General features: G+C 40.7%; 1 protein-coding gene across 1 annotated transcript in view; it reads right to left on the reverse strand.

The window, feature by feature from the left end:
- The window catches only part of INO80D (INO80 complex subunit D), a 50,575-nt gene extending 40,791 nt beyond the window's left edge, over positions 1-9,784 (reverse strand). The window contains exon 1 of the mRNA XM_045032068.1: positions 9,521-9,784. The gene's annotated coding sequence lies outside the window, so the exon portion shown is untranslated. The remainder of the gene's footprint in view (positions 1-9,520) is intronic.
- Positions 9,785-17,030: the final 7,246 nt, after the last annotated feature.

Here is a 17,030-nt window from a genome sequence, read left to right on the forward strand (position 1 = left end):
TGTGCAGTCATTTACCTGTGTACAATCAGTGTAAAATGCTATGAAATCAGCAGCATTTTATGCCTGCTTTTCATTGGCATACGTGACCGATCAAGTAGCAAGACAGTGAAGAATCAAGTCCACTGTAGGGAGAAACAGTATTTCAGCACAATGATCTCACAAAAATGGATTAATCAAGGGAAAGATGTTTCTATAAAACACACTTAAGTAGCCTTATTAGGAAGGCCTTGCCAACTATTAGACAAAAGGATTCCCTTTTGAAACTATGGTTTGGAAAGTTATCACATTTTCAAACTGTTTCAAAACCTTTGCCCTGAAATCAAAATCACACTAACTATACAGTGTTCATATACATATCACTGACATGGTACCAACAAGAGAATCATTCCCTGCATCATCCAAAAATCTGTTAGCCATTCTCAAGACTTCATTTTGAGGAAGTAATTTAAGACAATTTTTATAAAATAAAAATAATCTTTCATCATAAAATCAGCAATCCAGATAATGAATTCTGTTAAATAAAGTATTTTATTCATTGGCTGGCTGTGTTCTCTCTCTCTCTGATGAGCATTTGTGGAACAGAAATAGAGGTGATAAAAGTGATTTAATTGTTTTAAAAAATATACATTTTAAAGGAAGTAAAGCTTTATGGAGATCTCAAACATCTTGGTAGGAACAAGAGTGTTTTTGATACAGATTAGGAAGTCTTGTTCATACACCTGCTTTACCCCCAGGATAACTCGTATTGAGGTCAAAATAGACACACAACTTAAAAAATAAAAAATTCAAACTTTTGTCCAAAAAGCTTATTCCTACTGTTGTTACAAGGAAAAGCCAAGGTTACTAGAACAGAAAGCAGCTGGGAGCTGCAAGGGGAGGGGGGAAATTGTGGCAGTTTTCATATGCACAATGGAAAAGGATTATTTTTTTTTAAATAGGAAAATGTGACTGTAAAACCACAAAAATTAGCATAGGACCCTCCCAACGTAAGTTTAACTCATTTTACTGGCAAGATTTCAAGTTGATCATGTCCTGAGTGTAAGTGAGCTCAGAATAAGGTTTGTGTCCACAACAAGCCAGATTTCTGTTCTTTAATTATTTCCTCTATAACCAATAGGAGAACACTGTATGCCAAGTTCTGCCCTCAGTTACATCATACAAAACCAATGGAGTCAATAAGGTTTCAAGTGTGTAACAGAGAAAGGTATTCAGCCTGATAGGTCAACTTTTTCTTCCCTCCAGAGAGGGAAAAAATACATACATACGACTGCCACAGAAATTTCACTGCTGGCCTCTTTACTACCTATTCCCCATCTCATCCCCTTCTCTCTCAGCCACAAAAGTCACCCACCTAATCACACCCACTGTTTTCTTCATGCCTTCTTTCCTGATAGGCCTTGACTAACCTTTCACTGGTCAATCATCTTCTCATTCAAATCTTTCTTCACAAAATAAATTTGTGAAGATTTTCAAAGCTGATACACCAAAGAAAATCAAACGTTATTTAAAACTGTTCCAACATAACTAACAAGAAATACCCTAACCAACCAGTTTCATTGCTGTAGTTTGCCCAGAGCCAATTTCCATGAACTGAATTCCCTTCTCCATTAAGATACTTCCCTATCACTTTTCCATTGAGGTCTGTTATCATGCTAGCTGTGTTTCTGGAATTAACTTAAAATGTAAGCTCCTCAAGACAGGCACAGTATTTTCCTTTTTATGTATGTGTAAGGCACCATGCAGAACTAGGATGTCATATAAAGTATAAACAATTAATAACAACAGAAAGCAATGGATCTTTGGGGGGGGATGGGAATCACCGTGAAGTACCAGGTCGTGAACCCAGGACTGGGTGCCCCCAAACAGCTGCTGGATCCTGGCCCTGCACCCAATGTCTGCTGAAATCTGGTGGACGGACAAGCTAGTAGCACTGCCGCAGGGGTTTTCAAACTGGGGGTCAGGACCCTTCAGGAGGTCACGAGGTTATTACATGGAGGGGGTCACGAGCTGTCAGGCTCTACCCCAAACCCCGCTTTGCCTCCAGCATTTATAGTGATATTAAATATATTAAGAAGTGTTTTTTAATTTATAAAAGGGGGGGTTGCACTCAGAGGCTTGCTCTGTGAAAGGGGACACCAGTACAAAAGTTTGAGAGCCACTGCACTACAGTGTTAGCAAAGGCACCACCCACAGGAGCTCTGATTGGAGGACTGCTCGACTCCACCGACTGGTCCAACCACACTAAGTCAAAAGGAGGCACAGGAAGTTTGCCCGAGCAACAAGATGACTTCCTGTTGCGGCTGCACTGGACTCTGCTTGTGCCTACCTCCTGCACCTAACCCCCCTGTTCCTGATTCCTGCTCGGTTCCTGGCTCCTGCCTTTGCTCCTCCCCCCACTGTGCTTCTGCTCTGTGCTTGACCCTGGCCTCTCCTCCAGTTGCCTGCCCTTACAACTTGCTTCCAATCATCAGTTACCAGTCCTGGTTCTGACCCTCACCTCTGACCCTGCTTGACCCTTGGCATCTAACCTCAGCTCTGACCCTCAGCTTCAATTCCTGGTTCTGACTCTGACTTGATCCTTGGCTCTGGTAATTGGCAGTTGAGTCTGGTGCTGACACTTGGGTCCCACTAGACCTGACTCCTGCTCTGACTACTAGGCCAGACCCCACATATTCCAGTCCATATCAATCACTGGGTTAGAATTACTGGATTCTGTGCATATGCACCAAGACAAACTCATGTGAACAGTACCTTGTGAAATATTCTGTCTGATAGGAAGCGATCACTTGCATCACTGTAATCATATAGCAGTAGATTTAATAATATACTACGGTAACAAAAACAGATCTAGCCATTACATAAAACTGTAGCAGCTGCCTATGTCTTAATCTTGCAATTCGATCTTCAGGGGCAGACCCCAGTGCCCATACAATGAAGTCAGAGGAGCTGTGCAGGAATCTGCCCACCTGGGTCTGATTGCAGGAGCAGGGCTTATGTAAACAAAATGTAACCCTGGATCTAAAGAAGCTTTTTCTTTTTACTACCATAGCATATACATATTGCAAGAACTTTATATTTTTTCATTTTGATCTGAACTTGTATTTTACAGTGAATGAAATACAGCTCTTTTTTACAGAATATTTCTTGCCACTAAATAATCAAGTAGAGCAATACATTGCAATAAGCACAAGTAGCTTATCTGAAAAGAACTGAAACCATGTTTGTTAAATAGTGGGTGGAAGATAAATTATTTTTGTCCCACAAAATTCAGTAACAGACGAAGACTGTGAAATGTGGACTTCCTCTGGAAAGCCAAGTGCTTTGCACCCAAAATATCAGGGCATAAAACCTTCTGAAACTTGATTTGTATCTTTTGTGCCTATGCTAGAGACTGAGTCTTCAGACAGCTTCAACTCACTCTCCAAATTTGTGCCTGCAGTTATCCCATGTATGCACACAAGCTGCTACTTAAAAACCAGATCTGTGTATGAAAACCAGAAGTCACATTTTTAGAAGCATGGGCTATATATTAATAGATAATTTTAAAGAAGTGAGGTTTAATATTAGTCAGCAGTAGCAGGGAGAAATACACCAGAGGACCCACAAAACAGGTACCAGCAAAATACAGTTGTTTGCACTGTGTCCTGAAGAGCAGTGCTGTGTAGCTCAAAAGCTTGTCTCTTTCTCCAACAACAGAAGTTGGTCCAATAAATGGTACTACCTCACCCATTTTGTCTCAGCAAAATACTGTAACATTTCAAATCTAGGACCATATCATTCTCTCCATGTTTTGGTACTGAGAGGATAAATAAAAGAGAAAACCTGTTCCTCTGGTAATTCTGTCTGTGTATGTGAGAGCTAACTCGGCATCATGAGGGAATATGTTGTGAGGCTGGGCTGAACTAGGCAATGCCACTCTCTGTGGTATCATCTCCCAGCAAACTGGCAGAGATTTCCCCTTGTATAATCATATACTGAATGTCAGTATTATCTTATGCAGAAACTTGCTATGTGATATGTGCTCTACTCTAAGATGGAAATTGGTGGCCCAGTCACAGAGGGAGAATCTAGCACACCAAGGATACACTCTTCATAATTTTCAGAAGACACTTGTACTGCAAATATTATAATAATATTTTAATGCACAGATTAGTTACATTTTAAAATGTATGCTTGGAGATGTACATTTCTATCTGTATGAGGCACATTTAGGGAATGGAATCCTCAAGTGCATTGTAAATTGGATTGCAATTATCTGTCTGGAGCTAAAAGATGTATAATTATGAGGACTAAGTTTAAAGTTTCACACTGTAGCTTCCAAACACTTGTCATCATTAAAGATGTCACTTCAGTGTGGTTGTTTTGTATTTTTAAATGTGTAGTGTGGATTTAGTGTTATGATACTGGTTCATGTGTACGCATGGCATATGACAGACAAATACATTTTCCATTTATGAGTTTCTAAAATGTGCCAATTTGATGGCCAGGGAGACCGAAGTCCTCTATTTACTCACAGAACAATACAGCATCCATAGAAGTTGTGCTAGTTCCAACACTGCTCCTCAACCCTGACCTGGAAAGCCCACCTCTAGGTACAAGATGTTCGGCTTTCACACCTGTTAAATTGTTAGCTTCCCTGCAGAGACTGCCAATAAGCATAGCAATTTTGGTGGCTTGTGAGACATGCATCTGATCTACTCAGAACTTGACTGAGATCACCCAACTCATCCCACAGCCCAGCCATTTGAAAGACACCATACAGGAATAAAACTTCCAGTTGTTACTGATAGGGGCTGGATTAGAATCAGTGATAGAGCTGACATGTTCCATTTCATATTACCAATCTTGCACCATCTAGTCTTTCCTTAAAGAGTTTTCTATTCTACAAAGTAAAGTCACATCACTCCTCATTTTGATCTTCATCAGTACCATAAAGCTACAACCCTTATTCCCATACTATGATCTAATCATTACTTTAGTTTAATTCCATTTAACAGCTAGGGTTATTACTACATTCAGTCACAAAACCAAATCTGCTATAATTCTGGAAACAACAACAGAACAAAATTAAAAGACTCCGTTAGCCAGATAGAACTATCTTCCATCTTCTGACAGAAGAGACTTATAGTAGCATGGAGGGAATGATAGTCAGTGACAAGAGTTAACAAAACATAATTAGAACGTCCCTGGCCCTCATCTGTGAGACCTTTGAAGAGCCCTACCAAGAGCAACAGTGCTCCACATGAGTGCCAGTGTTCACTCAAAGTCCATTTGCGGGATCAAGGCTCATTGGGATACAACAGTGACTGACCAAACATGTACATATACACACAAACACACACTCCCTACCTTGTATTACTGAATTATCAGTGCTGATATAAAATGCATTGGCTAAAAAAATGTTGCCATGATTTAAGCAAAAAATATTTAACACTTGATGTTGAATGTTATTTTAGGAAACAAAGTGATTCAGGTCCTACATGGCCACTTCATAGTATTGCTTTCCATGTTGGCTCTCAGATTTTAGAAACATGTTAATTTAATCATAATAGCATTTTTCTCTAATTATCTGTAATTCTATACTTTACTATATTTTCATATATTAAAATCTACCTAGGAAGCTAGAAGTGACAATGTTGTCCTCATTCTGTCTTCTCAGAACTGTTAGGGCTCCAAGTCTGCACAAAGCGGCTGCATGGAACCAAAATATACTAAGTGAGAATGTGGTACCTTCAGGCTCAGTACTGATCGACAGAATTACATTTTAAAATATACTAAAATGTAATAAAATAATTGTGTTACTCTGATTAATAATGGTCAGACAATGCTTGGATTACAACTGGCAGCAGCAAATGGACCTACTTAGAAACTAACTTTTATTGATACAAAACTGAACTGATTCTTCTATTTATTCTCCTTTGGAAAGTGCACAGAAGTAAGGATTTTAATTCTAGCTGATCCATTTTACCCAATAATCAGCACATGGAATAAGTGTACGAAGATACACAAACACTAAATACCAGTAACCATATAAGATGGGGAAGCCGGGAGTTAAACTGCAAAGGGGAATCCTCAGAAGGGGAGATATATACAGCAAAATAGCCTGATACTGCAAACCTTACTCAAAGAAATATTCCCATTGACTTCAATGAGATTATTCTTGTCAGTGAGGGTTGCAAGATCAGGATCTATGTCTTCTGAATTATCATTAACACAGACTGCAGCATTTAAAGATAAATGCTAAAGCCACAATCCTGCAGTCAGACCCACAAAGGCAGAGCCATGTGCCCACCCAGACCCACACCAACTTCTACAGGCTCTCTGCACATATGTTGCTCTGCCAGAGCAGGCACTCTCTGCAGGATACAGGTCTTTGGAAAAAGGAATAAATGGAATCTTTTAGCCATCAGAACATTAAAAAACAAAACAAAATTATTGTACCGGTACAATATAAATGTCAAAACAAACTAGAATCCAGTGAGAAAATGTAAAGGTGAAGGACAGACAGTGAAAACCTTGATAACCCAGAAATGTCTCCTGAAAAGGCCTCCTTTATAACTTTGCAAGGTTTGAAAGTGAACTAATTGTCTTTAGAAAAATTCTGCAATACATCTAGCAGCTATTCCACATCTGCCGGGAGAGGGCCATGACATTATGAAGTACTTATTTTAAATAATTCCAATTATGCACTTGCGTATAAGGTTTAACAAAAATCAAATATGCACTTTTATTCCCAATGCTGCAAAGACTTGCACATAAGCTTATCTTTACACACTGAACAGCACCACTGATTTCAATAGGACCACTCACAGTGTGTGAAATAAGTCACTGGGGGTACTCACAGAGCAGACCCTCAGCTGCTGTAAACTGTCATAGCTTCACAATGGCGCTTTGGTAATTTACACCAAACAATGTATAAAAGTAAGCACATGCATAAATATTTGCAGGATCAGAGCCTACATTTTCATGAAAACATGAATTGTAACATAAAAAGAAAATAAGAAAACATCCCAAATTATCTATAATGTTGTCAGGTATCAGAGGGGTAGCCGTGTTAGTCTGTATCTGTAAAAGCAGCAAAGAATCCTGTGGCACCTTGTAGACTAACAGACGTTTTAGACCATGAGCTTTCATGAGTGAATACCCACTTCGTCGGATGCAAGTCCGACGAAGTGGGTATTCACCCACGAAAGCTCATGCTCTAAAACGTCTGTTAGTCTACAAGGTGCCACAGGATTCTTTGCTGCTTTTTCTTAATGTTGTTAGTTTCTATAATTTTTCCAAAACAAGAATAAAAATAAAAAGTTGAAACTTTGTATAAATAAAAATATCATTGGGATCTTTCACTTAGAAGTCCATAAGTCAGCTCTGACAAATTTATAGCTGTCCCATTGGTTTCCAAGTGCCAGTTTCTTACAACAGAATAGTGCTCTGGAGGTTGGGTTGTCAGTCAGTGTAATACTTTGCCAGCAAAGTCCAAGCATGAGCCACTGTTGATACATGGGAGGGTAATATATGGACAGGACATATTGCTAAATTTACAAACAAAGAATGGCAAATCAACTCTCAAGAAGTGCCCACAACGGGGAACATAGGCATTTATTGCAGGTTGCTACGTAACAAAACCCTAACTATAACTTGGTTATTCTGAAATCAGAAAGTGGAATATCAGGTGTCAAGTCAAGCTTTTTTTTTTGCTTTTAAAAATGCTTCAAGGTTATATGTACAAAGCAATTAATAAAAAATTTTAAAATGCACTGGAACAAATCACTGCTATCTATAGCTATTAAAAATCAGAGTTATTTTACCTATGCTGTGCAAGATGCCTGTCTCCCACAGTGGACCCTCTCAAGTATAGCTAACACACTTGACTTTCCCCAGGAAAACTGCTTTCGTTTTCAGTTTTATGTACTAGGATTGTAAAGAGGGTTCCTGGGTAAGAATTATATTCACATCAAATTCATTACTTACCACTATAAATGACTGATAAATCAGGCCCTGATACTGCAATTAGGGGGGTGAGATTCCATACAGACATAATGACCTGCACACTGATATCAGAGTCAGACTATAGGATCAAGATCCAAGTTTTAAAACACCTTTGGATGCAAAAGTTTTTCCTTTCTTGTTATCAAAAAGTGGTCTGCGGAAACATCTTTCCCTAGCCTTTTTATACAAAACTGACCAACGGCCCCAACCTGCAAACACTTAATACTAAGCACAGGGCTTACTTAAAGTACTCCTGGTAGTAAACACTATACAAGATAATTGTCTGCAGGATCGGACCTCAAATAAGGAGGAGTTTACACACCCCATTCACAAATCTAGAGTCAGTCCAAGAACACTGCACGCGTCAGTGTGCTTGGACTATCAATGACAGCGCCTGCAAAACTCTCAAAGACACAGAAGTTAGCTGGAAAGATATAATGACCCTGCAAGAGGGGCACTAAAAGAGGGGGAAAGATTTATTCACACTCAAAATTACAGAATGAGTTGGAGTCAAGTGATGCAAGGCTGCTTCTAGTGAGATCAACCTATGTCCATCTAACAACTCCCCAGGTCCCCAAACCTTTAGCCCCCTCCACAAACCAAGGGGGAACCCCGTAAAAAGTTATAATTCAAACAAAATAACTCAAAGCAAAATTGACATGCACATGGTCGAGGAGGCTATAATGAAACAGAAAAGAGGGGGAGACACGGGTTGGTTGGGGGGCGGGGAAGGGAAGGATTTAACCCCCACCCCCCCAATTTAGTAAAGAAGAAAATACTGTCCCCATGATTTTACTTATAAATAGCAGCAGCAGGAGGTATAAAACAGGCAGGTTATGGGGGTGGGGGGGGGGTGGGGGGAGAAAACCTTAAACTTTAAAGGCCGCCGGCTGCTGTTAAATCTCCCCCCCCCCCACACACATACACACACCCCCGCGGGACCCGCCTCCCAGGCTGCGATGGGGGGGGGGTTGTCATTCTCAATCCCTAATTATAATTAAAATAACTTCAGTAATTATATGATCCCATGAAATTCCGCCCCCCCGGGGGCTCCGCTCCGCTCCCCCCACATCCCCGTCCGCCGGGCGGGGGGAAGCTCCAGCCCCTGCTGCGGCCTCGGCGACCCCCCCAAACCCGTGGAGCCCAGTGCAGCAGCATGCAGGGCAGGAGGAGCCCGTCCGTCTTCGTGAGTGGGGGGCCGCAGCGGGGGGACCGGCGGGGGCGGGGAGCGGCTAGGCCCCGCCGGGCTGAGGCCTACCCGCCCCCTTCGCCGCCCTTAACCTTACATTCAAACACACTGAGGCGCCGCTTCCCGTCCCCCGGGATCCAGCGGCCGCTTCACCCCCGCTTTCCTGCCTCCCTAGCGCCCGAAAGTCTTAAAAATCCCTCCGACACCCCTCACCCCCACTGCGGCCTACAGCACTCCGTCGAATCCCCGGGCTCGCGTAGTCCGCGTGGCCGCCCGCCCTGCCCCCTGCGCGCCGCCTGCCGCGCTACGCGAGCCCGAGGATGCAGGCCGGGCCTGGCTTACCTTTCCAGCTGCTTTTTTTTTCTCCTCTCTCGCCTCTCCCCCCTTTCCCTCTGCTGGGCTGACAGATCAGAGTTTCCTCCCCAGCAGAGGGACCGGGAATGGGCTCGGGCTCTGTGCTGAGCAGCTGCTGCCCCCCTGGCTCTGAGGAGATCCTGCTTTTGTGGGGGAGAAAGCTTCGGGGGGCTTTTTATTATTTTAAAAGTACAAAGTGCTCAGAGGGTAGGTGATTATTAAGGGGAATCCCTGAATATATTCTCCAGCAAAGAAGGCAGGGCTGCTGGGGCTGCTCAAGAAGAGAGCCAGCAGCCTCCTACAGCACCACTACAGGCACTGAGAGGACATAACATCAGAGAGCAGCTCCTCTGCCCTCCAAAACAACAACTTTCCTACCATCTTGGAGGTAGTAGAGAGGGGGGAAAAGTACAGAGGGTTTTGATAGAAAGTGTCAGTTTAAAAATAATAATAAAAAAAAGACTTTATCTATTTGTGTGACTTAAAAAATGCATGTGGCTTAGGAAATATTTTCCTTTATAATTAGTGAAGATCATTTGTCTGAAAAAACAAATTTAAAAGAAGAATGGTCAAAAAGAAATCTCTTATTAGTAAGTTTATTTGTTATGATTTATTTTTAATTAAGAGTGAGAGGTTGTTTTTTAAATTATTTTATTTTGTATTCCATAAAGTACAAAGTTAACTTTTTTTTTCTGTCTCTGGGTAGCAGTTTTTTTTTTTTAATTGATGTCTGGAAAGAAACTCATTGATATAACGTATTTTATTATGGTACTCTTTTATTCAGAGTAAAAGCTGAAACTGATGTGGGATAGTCTGGCAGTTATGTATCATGGTGTCCTCTCTGTCTCTCTCAAGGCACTGTAAATAAAGCAGATTGAATGTATAGGTAGGTAGATACAGCTGTTTAGTATTTCAGAGTGCAGAGAGATATGTAGAGAGGGTTTTAATGCAAGTACAGTTAGTGGAACCTGTCACATATCTAGAAAATGATGTTGGTCCATCATAATTTTGGCATTGTCTGTCCATAAAAGATGAGAAGTGAAAAATAAAACTTATAGTAACAAATTTTAAGACCGTAGTTGAGTTTCTTTTTTAAATTCAAAGCATTTTGCAGCCTTTTAAAATCTGTTTTGATTCTTTTTCTGAGATTGTTTTGATTTGGGTGCTTTGTTCCTGATATTTATGAGTAATGTTATCTCTGACATAATCTTGCAAAGTCAAGAGACAATGTTCATTTATTCTATAAGATCTTTTTAAAATACCTCTAATATTGAAAGGGTTTTTTTTTTAGGTGCTTTGATTAGACTGAACAAAATGTATGAAATGCTGTTAAAGTAATGGGAGATGCCACCAGGTATCTTGTAAGTGAAAACATTCTCACTCAGTTCAGCAGATGAGTGATAACATTAAGAACATAAGAAAGGCCGTACCGGGTCAGACCAAAGGTCCATCTAGCCCAGTATCTGTCTACCGACAGTGGCCAATGCCAGGTGCCCCTGAGGGAGTGAACCTAACAGGCAATGATCAAGTGAGATGCATGCAGTGAGATTCAGCAGAGTCCTATGTAGGGATGAACAACTGCAAATACATTGTTCTGTTTTGTCTGCATGGAGGAGGAAGTAATTAGAAAACTAAGGAGATGTATAGTAGAGAACTGCAAATTTTGCAGCTTTGTAAAAGTTATTTATATGATGTAGGTTGGCTAAACTGCAGTTTGACTGAAGTAACATCAATGCTGAAATTAAATTGGCATAGCCCACTGTCTGTCTCTTTAATGAAATCTGAAATAAATCAAGAGTTCTCCGAGTCCTCCATGTTTATATTGGTTTCATAGTTCAGAATGTCTCAAATCAGATGTGGCAATATCTCCAATTTTTGTAGCATTCTTATCCCTGAATTTACAAAGAAGTTGTTTTTTGAAAATTTACTTGGATATGGATTTTCTGAGCTAGGATAAGCAATGAGTCTATGTGAATGTATAGTGAATAGTGAATGAGCAATGTGAATGTATAGTGGGTCTTCCATTTGGAGGTATGAGTTTTAGAGTTAAAACATAATAAAGAGTCTCCTGGCCCTTGCATTAAGAAGAATATTTTGTTTTGGCTATTTAAAAAATACTGTTAGCTCATTATGGTAGACTAGAAGGTTGCACCATGATAGAATGCATGGAGTAGTTGCAAAGGAAGTGCTTTACTGGTTCAAAATATTGATCCATTAAATCCAGTATCTTGCTGTGGCAGTGGAAGTTTAAAAAAAAACAAAAAACATAATGCACCTAACTCTTTATGCAAAACTGCATATAGGATGATGATGGGATAGTCAAGAGCTTCCTTCTGACCCTTCCAGTGTGTCAATGATCATCTTATGCCCTGAAGTATGAAATCTGATTATCTTTATCATAGTATGTTTATAACAAAAATATTTGTTTATTATACCTACAAATGTACAACGGTTACAAATGTGATTGATCATTGTTATGTTCTACAACATTTTAAAAAAATTCAATGACAGTGTTTGACTCAATGACCTTCTGTGGTAGTGAATTCACAAGTTAACTATGTGCTTTATGAACTAGTATTTCCTTTCATTTTATTCTAAATTAATTAATGAAAGGCCAAATTCTTCAATTCTTAGTCACCAGTCCTACAAACATACAGACGTTTAACTTTATTCACATGAATTGGTCCTATAAAATCAATGGGACTACTCACAGGAGTAAAGTTAAGCACATGCATAAATGTTGAAAGATCAGGGCCTTAACTCAGTACTTACTTGTATAAAACTCCCTTCAAGTCAATGGGAGTTTGCCTAAGTACAGAATTCAGGATTTCCCCATCAAGTGACCTGTTGTTCTAATACACCTCTACCTCGATATAACGCTGTCCTCAGGAGCCAAAAAATCTTACCGCATTATAGGTGAAACCGCGTTATATTGAACTTGCTTTGATCCACCGGAGTGTGCAGCCCTGCCCCCCGCAGAGCACTGCTTTACTGCGTTATATCTGAATTTGTGTTATATCGGGTCACGTTATATCGAGGTAGAGGTGTATTATGTTAAAGGATAAAAACAAGGGAATGATTAGTTTTCACTATACCTTTATACTGTGGAATATCTCTGTCAAGTCCCCTCTATCTCTTTTCTTCCCCAGGCTAATTCTAGTTTTTGTAAACTTCACATCCTGTTTGTTGCTATTGTTATGCTGTGAACAGAGAGGTTCTAATAAAAGGCAGTATTTTACACTGGAAAGGATAACCTGCACCACTAGAAAAAGCTCAGATTCCAGAGAATATAGCAGCGTTAACTGTCTGTACCCATGGATGTGGGTTTCCTTAGTCTTGTTAAAATGAGATGCACATGATGCACTCCATAACAGAAATGCCCTTTAAAACATTTGGAGATATACAAATCCTATGTTCAAGATTACTTCTTTCTCTGTTGTTTGGCCCAGTGTAATTAACTTTGCAGACTTTAACTTCCACTATTTACATGCTTAAACTTAAATATGTATGTTTGCAGGATGGAGCTTAAATGTACAAAGCTCCAGTAACTATCCCTGCAATATCAAACTGTTTGCAATATGGCAATTAAAGGGGCCACAACCTGTGAAGATTTTTAATGCCCCTTTCTCTCTCCTGCTCTCCTCCCCCCCGCAATCCAAAACAATAAAACAAATTTCAGAATCCACTTTGAAAAGCTTAAAACTGAAAGGGATGCTGTTTGAGTAGTTTGTGCCAAAAGTTTGACTTTTCTTTGAAAAGGAATAAAATGATGATGAAAAGTTCACTAGATGTTCATAATATAGATAGTTATCTTTCAATCTGTTGCTGACAAATGTAAATCAGCGGAGTAAACTAATAGCAGGGAAAAATATAATATATGGAGATATACCTATCTCAGAGAGCTGGAAGGGACCCTGAAAGGTCATTGATTCCAGCCTCCTGCCTTCACTAGCAGGACCAAGTACTGATTTTGCCCCAGATCCCTAGGTGGCCCCCTCAAGGATTGAGCTCACAACCCTGGGTTTAGCAGGCCAATGTGCAAACCACTGAGATATCCCTCCCCCCTAGTTGTTTTAACTATTCAGGAAGATTAAGACAAATGTCCATTTATCAATAATATTTTGTGTAATGTTAAAAGTGATTACTATAACTAAATCGCTTTTTATCACAACAGAATATTAAATTGTAGGGACCAAAGTAAATTGGAATATTCATAGGGGCAAGATAAGCAGGATTTCACTCTAAAACTGGAAGACAGAGATATTTTGGTGGTTTGATTTGCAGTGCTGTCATTTTTTCCTGCTGAAGAATAAGTACCAGGTTTCTTGACCCTCTAGAAGATAAAGAACAGAACTATAAATCCAAAGGAAAACATATTGTGATGTCTCAGTTTAAGATGCAAAATGAACATTTAATTCTGGAGCTTATAGTCTTTGCCTACCTCCTCATTAAAGATGAGAATAAATCCAAATCCATAGACCCATTGCCCACCCAAAGAAGTGTGCTGTATACCTGGGCATCTCTCTGGGACGGCAAGAGAAAATAATCTTTAGGTTGCAGCTATGGAAATAGCCGCTGCAGACCCGGTGAGCACAAGCAGTGGAGAGGACTAGCGGCTGCAGAGAGAGGTGTACTTTGACTGTGCCCCATTTGGACTGTAGAACTGGGCTTTATGCCATGGAATGCATGTGCATCCCCCTTGTGCACCCCAAGCCCATTTCTCTCTCTGTAGTCATGGAAGTGGGGTCTGTACATGCTGCTTATCAAGTGTGACCTCAATTGGGAAAAATGTGGGTATCCCAATATAGTTCTATAAAATTACATACACACTCAACCTGAATGAACATCCTCAATTACAAAGTCTTCAAATGCTTTTTAACCTTGGTGAGAGCCTCTCTTCTTTAGAAATCCAGGTGAATATTGGGGGAAAGCCCTAAATAGACAGTAGCTCTAATTCAGAAATCTTATTGCACAAAGCCAAACTTGAACTAAAGGTCTTGTTTTTGAAAGGATTAAACACAGCGGAGAAAGAAGAATTGTTTATGGTGCTTTAGAGGGCAGCTAAGAATAACAGGGCAAAAATAAACAGAAAAAAGTTTAGGCCAAATATCAGAACATATTTCCTTATGGTGAGTTTTAGTAAACTGTAAAAGGATTTCCCAGACAAGACTGGATAGAGCAACAGAGAATATATTGTAGGGAACAATTTTGAAAAAGTGGTTCTGTGTGTAGGTGCGGGTGATGTTGGTGGCCTGGAATATAAAGGAAATCTGACTAGATGATCTGGTGGTCCCTTCTAGCCTTAAACTCTATGACTCCATGAACTGTCCTCCAGTGAGGCGACCTAGGTGAATGTTTAGGTCTTTTCTAGATCTAAATTCTGTTAAGATATTGCACTCTCTTATGGTGCTGCTTTCAGCTTTTGAGTTCCATAATGTGGTTTGTGTTTTCAAAGGCAGTACACCTTTTATTAAAAAAAAACTTTAACTAGAAATTCAAACTTTTATATATTATTAAAAACATTAATTAAAATAATTCCTCAGTTAATGTATAGACTTTATTTGTTTCGCAATGGTTGCTCCTGAGGCTTCTGTATATTATTATTTATTTTACATATTGTATTAGTATCTTGAGGCCCCAATCAGGGATTAGAGCGCTGTTGTGCTAGCCACTGTAAAAACATCTACCTGAAAAACCCCTGCCCTGAAGAGTTTACAATCTAAGGGCTTGTCTTCACTAGCAAACTCACTAGAGTAATAGCACAAGCGTTCGCATTAACTCTTTTTATTCAGACACTAAACCCCCATAATCATGTGTTGCTGGTGGAATCCGATGAGGCAGCTGGCACAGTTAGGGATATAAAGGGTTGCCAACTTTCTAATCCAGTGATGGGCAACCTATGGGAAGTGGCACGGGCCACAGGGACGTGCTGGCCACTGCTTCCTGCAGCTCCCATTGGCCAGGAATGGCAAATCACGACCACTGGGAGCTGCAGGCGGCCGTGCCTGCGGACGGTCAATGTAAACATTGTCTCACAGCCCACCAGTGGATTATCCTGACAGCCCGTGTGCGGCCTGCAGGTTGCCCACCACTGTTCTAATCACACAAAACTGAACACCCTAGCCCTGCCCCTACCCTGAGCCCCACTCCCCAGTCACTACGTTTCCTGTCCCTCGGTGGCTCGCTCTCCCCCCACCCTCACTCACTTTCACTGGGCTGGAGCAGGGGGTTGGGATGTGAGAAGGGGTGAAGGCTCTAATTGGGTGTGTGAGCTCTAGGTTGGACCAGAAATGAGGGGTTCAGGGTGCAGGAGAGGGCTCCAGGCTGGGTCAGGGAGTTGGGGTGTGGGAGGCGGTGTGGATTCTGGGCTGGGGATGCGGGGTTTGGGATGCAGGAGGGGGCTCTGGTCGAAAACTGGGCACTTGGCAATCCCAGATATAGGCAAGGCCTTGAGTGTGTCTGTCATGTTGGGCTACTTCACAGCTAGCTGTAACTGCCATTGCAGTAGTACTTGACCCGTGATGGAGGAAAGAGGCCTCCACATGGTTAGACAATGCTATTCCAAGAACTGACACTGAGCAAAGAGCACCAGGCATAATGTTGCTTAATATCTCTAGAACTAAGCATATCCGCTTGTGATGGAAGCTTGCCTGGGAGGTGATTATCCAGAGGCCTCTTGGACACACTAAACCATATTCTTCTTTCCACTTTTTTTACAATCATTTCTGAAATAAAATACTTTTACAACTACAGTTCACATATTACAAAGAGTAAATATTCTCTGGGGTCAAGGGCATTCTCCCAGAAAACGCTAACTGTTCTTTTAACTGAAATTGTTTCATTGCAGTGCACAGATTAAACAGCAAAGAGTTTTCCTTTTGCTTTGTTTAAACAGACACTGTGATCTCACTAGTTATGAAAATTAAGCCCAGCAAGCAGGAAGATGTTGCAAAGATTTCAGAAGAGATTGCTCATTTGTACCTTATAGCAGACTTCTTAAGTTCTTGTGCACTGGGATACAGCCCTCAATGGTTTAAACAGATGAGATATAGTTTATTTTGAGTATGTTTAGCTACAGAATACCATTAACATTGTAGTATCCTTTTTGCTGACAAACTCTGCAATAAGTGTATAAAGTTTGTTGGAGATGGAAGGCCAGCACACCATGTAAGCCTGTGTGGGGCTGTGCAGCAGGAATCAGAGAGTGGGTAACTTCTGCAGCTTGCAGAAGGGGATTCTACACTGGCCCCGAACAGGGCAGGCATGGGATAGCCAAGAGAAAAGCCATGGTACTCACATGCATGGATTCAGTGTCTCAGCATACCATGGAAGTAGCATGGGAAATAGCCTTTTATTTTTAAGCAAAGCCTTCTAACTTCGTATCAAACATACATACAAATAAGTATCTTTGGCCTATCTGTTTTCCTAAGATATATTTCTATACTTGCGTTGTCCAAAACACATGCTTATCTAACAGACTTGGCTATCAAAGGTCTGG

This window comes from Mauremys mutica, chromosome 10, assembly GCF_020497125.1.
Source record: "Mauremys mutica isolate MM-2020 ecotype Southern chromosome 10, ASM2049712v1, whole genome shotgun sequence".
NCBI classification, from domain to species: Eukaryota; Metazoa; Chordata; order Testudines; family Geoemydidae; genus Mauremys; species Mauremys mutica.